This window comes from Myotis davidii, unplaced genomic scaffold (assembly GCF_000327345.1).
Source record: "Myotis davidii unplaced genomic scaffold, ASM32734v1 scaffold60, whole genome shotgun sequence".
NCBI classification, from domain to species: domain Eukaryota; kingdom Metazoa; phylum Chordata; class Mammalia; order Chiroptera; family Vespertilionidae; genus Myotis; species Myotis davidii.
This window is the reverse complement of record NW_006293007.1, coordinates 2,976,448-2,981,624: the sequence shown is the minus strand read 5'-3', so window position 1 is coordinate 2,981,624 and position 5,177 is coordinate 2,976,448. Positions and strand designations below refer to the sequence as shown.

The following is a 5,177-nucleotide window of genomic DNA, read 5'->3' as shown; positions in this document are numbered from 1 at the left end:
CCAATTTGTGCACCAGTGGGGTCCCTTGGCCTGGCTGTGGGATCAGGCTGAAACCGGCTCTCCAACATCCCCTGAGGGGTCCCATATTGCTAGAGGGTAAAGGCCAGGCCGAGGGACCCCACCGGTGGACGATCGGGGCCGGGGAGGGATGAGGAAGGTTGGCCAGTCAGGGAGGGACCACGAGAGGGCTCTGGGGCATGTCTGGCCCATCTTGCTTGGTTCTGATTGGCCAGACCCCAGCAGCAAGCTAACCTACCGGTTGGAGCATCTTCCCCCGGTGGTCAGTACACATCATAGGGACTGGTCAACCGGTTGACTGTCTGCCCCCTGGTGGTCAGTGCATGTCATAGTGAGAGGTCGAGCGGCCTTAGCATATCATTAACATATTATGCTTTGATTGGTTGAATGGCCAACCGGTTGACTGGACACTTAGCATATTAGGCTTTTATTATGTAGGATATCTTAGCAAAGAACAGTTGATGAGTAAAATAAAAATGCTGTATTACAAATTAATCATATAATCAAAAATCAAAAGAATGGGGGAATTTTGCAAATGCATAAGAGCCAATCTGAAAGAGCTCCCAATGGCCGAAGCTGGAACAGTTTGAGCAACAGAATAAGCAATGATAGCATTGGATTATACCCCAATGAATAAAGTGATATTTGTTAGCCCACACTGATATAAATATAATGTAATAAGTAAATAAGTAAGTGGGAGAAAGGGAACCATGACTCCTTACAGAAGAATTCTAATTAACAAATGTCCTAGGAATGAGAGAAATAGAAAAATCACCATTAGAATTCCATAGAAATAATGTTGGCAAGACACACCAATGGGTGTTGACATTGGTGGGGAAATGTTTCAGAAGAAACAGAACATTTGCATAGTTCAAAGTATCACCTTGCCCTAAAGTTACTAATTATGAATAGAAAAATGGTAACTGTGCCGGGGAGGAATCGGACAGACGCCATCTTTGATGAGTGATTAAAGTTCACATCACCAGTAATAAGACATGGTAACATCATGAACTCCCTGATATGACTTATGCACATCACCCCAGTGTTATTCTTCTCAATAATGCATAAACTCAAATAACCATGAGAAAACATTAGACAAAGTCAAATTGAGGGCTTTGTCTAATTCTACACAACACCTGGCCATTACTATTCAAAAATGTCAAGTCATGAAAGGCAGAAATATTAAACAATTGTCACAGATTGTTGAGATTAAAAGACATGCCAACTTAATACACTCTGGGGTCCTGGAAGTTGACAATAATGCTAGGGGAAAACTGATAAAATTCAAATAAAGTCCATGGTTTAGTTAATAGTATTGTACCAATGTTCATTTCTTAGTTTTCATAATTGTGTTATTTAGGTTAGGTACTAATATTAAAGGAAGCTAAGTGAGTGGTATACGCTGACTCTCTATACTGTTTTAAAAAATATATATATATATTTTATTAATTTCAGAGAGGAAGAGAGAGGGAGAGAGACATAGAACCATCACTGATGAGAGAGAATCATTGATTGGCTGCCTCCTGCATGCCCCACATTGGGGATAGAACCCACAACCCAGGTATGTGCTCTAACTGGGAATGGAACTGTGACCTCCTCATTCATAGATGGATATTCGGCCACTGAGCCATGCCAGCAAGGCTCTATACTCTTTCAGTAACTCTTCTAATATTCTAAGATTATCTCTCTATATAAAAGCATAATATGCTAATTAGGCTGGACATCCTTCCGGATGACTTTCCAGATGAAGCCGGGGCTGTGAGGGAACCCCGGGTCCTGGGTGTCAGAGGGAAGCTGGTGCTAGCAGCCGGGGGAAGAAAGGCCTACTCTTGCATGAATTCCGTGCATTGGGCCTCTAGTCTCTCTATATAAAAGCCTAAACGACCATCGACTGTTAGACAGTTGGATCTTTCAACTGGTAGCTATGATGTGCACTGACCACCAGGGGGCAGACGCTCAGCCTGGCCTGTGGGGACTGGGCCAAAACCAGGCCAGTGCACAGATTCGTGCACTGGTGGGGTCCCTCAGCCTGGCCTGTGGGGATCGGGCTGATACCGGCAGTCTGACATCCCCCAAAGGGTCCCAGATTGCAAGAAGGCACAGGCTAGGCCGAGGGACCCCACCAGTTCATGAATCTGTGCACCGGGCCTTTAGTCTCAGAATAAAAAAACTTAGAAAATAATAGCAGGGGTGGGACTGGGCTACGGGCTCTGTGGGAAGAAAAGGGGGACATCTGTAGTATTTTCAGCAAGAAAGATCAATTAAAAAATGGCATTTACCTGGTACAACAGCATAAAATATGTGAAATGCCGAGGGATAAATTTCATAAAGTGTATTTAAGACCTGTACACTAAAAATTATAAGACATTGCTGAGAGAAACTAAAGATGGCATAAAGAAATAAAGAGATATACCATGTTTATGGATCCTAAAATTCAAAATAATATTATTAGATGTCAATTCTGCCCTATAGATTCAACATAATTGCAATTATAACTTGTTGCCTTTTTGTAGAAAGTGACAAGGTTATTCCAAAATTTAAGTGGAAATGCAAAGTACCTAGAATAGTCAAAGCAATTTTGAGAAAGAACAAAGTGAGAAGATTTATATCTCTGAATTTTAAGACCTATTATAAAGCAATAGTATGGTATTTGTATAAAGATATACATCTAGGTCAATGGAACAGAATAGAGAACCCAGAAATAGATCCAGGCATATACGACCAATTGATTTAAAAAAAAGGGGGGGGGGGATCTAGAAAAATCATTGGGGAAAGTATGGCCTTTAAAATAAGTGTTGGTGGAACAACCGAATATCTATAATAATAAAAGCGTAATATGCTAATTAGACTGAACAGCCGAACAACCTTCCAGATGTCCTTCTGGACGTCCTTCCGGACAACCTTCGTGATGAAGCCAGGGCTGTGAGGGCCGAGCCCCTTGCACGAATTTCGTGCATCAGGCCTCTAGTCCATATATAATAACGTACCTCTCAACCCCTACTCAAATCAGACCCGAAAATTAACTTGAAGTGGATCATAGACCTAAAAATAAGAGCCCAAACTCCTAGAAAATATAAAGAAAATATTTGTGACCTTGGGGCAGGCAAAGGTTTCTTAATAAGACCCAAGCAACCACAAAGCATAAAAGTAAAACTTGATGAAAAATGGAGGTTGTCCAGAGGAACACCTGTCTGTTAAGAAAATGTACAGACACAACACAGAGTGGGGGGACATATCTGCCATGCAGACACCTGACAAAGGATTTCAGCAGAATATATACGAACAGTCTTACAAGTTAATAATGAAGGACAAACAACGCAAGTAAAATATTGGACAAGAGCCTTGATCAGAGACTTCACAGAAGGTGTGCAAGTGGCCAGTCCCTTAACCGTCCCATTTGTCCATCTCGCTGTCTCCCTCCTTTACCTCAATTCGCTCAAACTTCACCTTCTCAGCAAGGCTTCCCTGACACTTGGCTCAGGGCTGCCCCGTGCCCCACCTCCACACTGCCCCATGCCCGTGTTCCCTTTTTCTAAAGCACTGGCCGCTTCCGGCCGCACCGTAGACTTTATTTACTTACTGTGCTAATTGTCCCTCAGCTTTCTCCCCTGTGAAAAGGAGCAAGAATTCTGTGTATTTTCTCGCGGATGACCCTGAGGGTCTAAGACAGCATCTTTGATCTCTGCTCTCCTGCCAGGTTTGACCCCTGAGTAACTCCTACACCTTCTGCAAGCTCTGTGGCTCCCTGCCAGCGATGTTACTGTCCCTTATGGAGCATCCCCGGGCATCTCGCATTAGGAGGCAAGTGTTACGATCATGCGCACTTCAGAGCTGACGGCTTGGGTGACCTGCCCGAGGACACGCGTGGATGTCCTGAACCCTTGCCTCTCAGCCAGGCCCTCCTGACCGGGGCCAGCGCCCCTTCTGCGGGCCTTTCCTCGGACAGGGGACTGCCTCTGGCACGGAGCGCTGGGGCAGGCTTCAACCTGGTCTGGAAGGATAGGAGGTCGGGGTGCGAAAAGGTACAGACACACGCTAGCTGCTCGATAAATATTTGCTGAATAAATGAATAAATAAACAGCTAACCGGAGGAACGAGGGTGAATAACGCTGTTGGGAGAGCGTTAGTCAGTTCCTCGCAGTGGCCGCTGTGTGACCGGCGGTCTCCTACCTGCTCTTGCCTCACTCCCAAGCTAAACAAACCGGGGGCACTGGTGGGGGTGGCGGAAGGATTCCCCATTCCAGTCCCAGCCACTGCAGTGTCCTCAGGTCCCAAGCCAGTCTGCTCTCGTAGTGAAGTGAGACTCAGAGAGGACCCCGGGGGGCAGTCGGCCTGACCCGGAGACCTGGAGTCCTTGTCGGGCTCTGGTTCAAGGCCGCTGGACTTCCCTCGGGTGGGCCCTCCACCAGCATCCCCAGAGAAGGAGAGAAAGCAAACAGGAAAGTTCTGAGCGAGGCCTGGACTCAGTCAAGTCCTCTGGCCTTTATAAGCACCCTCTCTTGCATTTATCACAACGAGGAAACTTGAGCCCGTGCCCTGGAGGGAGGGTTAGATTCAGAAAGGCAAATGCCAACGGGCAGCCTGGCAGAGGGCGCCTTGGGAGATAGTGGGGGTCCTCAGAGCACCGAGGGACCCCAGATGCTGCTTAAGCTCTTGGAGTTTTAGGTCATGAGAAAGCTGAATAGACTTAAATTTGTAGAATAAAATCAAGAGGTCTTGTCTGCTGAAGAAAGTTGAGGCTCTCTTGGGAGCCTTCCAGGAGATGGAAGTAGGGTGTCTGCTGGGGTGTTGGGTGCGCCTCTTCCTCCCCCTTCTCCCCCAGAGGCCAGGCTCCAAGGAGGGCTTCCCGCTGTGCGCTCGGGCAGCCTCAGGGGAGTCTCATTATCCCAGGTTCTCCGTGAGCGGTGGGAGGTGCCCAGGCCACTGAGCCGCAGGTGAGACCCGGGACCCTGCTTCTCCATCAGGCGCCAACTCGGTGGGAGAATGTCTGTCTCAACATGATTCCTTCAGGACAGCTAGTCAATTTTGCCCAAAGCAGAAAAAGAATGCTGAAGTATTTGAAGATTTATAATTTTTTCTTTTTGGTAATCCTCACCCAAGTACATTTTCTCCATTGAACTTTAGAGAGAGTGGAAAAGAGGCAGGAGGGAGATAGAGAG

The 5,177-nt window shown here is 46.5% G+C and overlaps 1 long non-coding RNA gene across 1 annotated transcript in view; it reads right to left on the bottom strand.

The window, feature by feature from the left end:
* The window catches only part of LOC107183563, a 14,793-nt gene that overhangs the window by 3,845 nt on the left and 5,771 nt on the right, over nt 1-5,177 (bottom strand). The gene's annotated exons all lie outside the window — the stretch shown is intronic.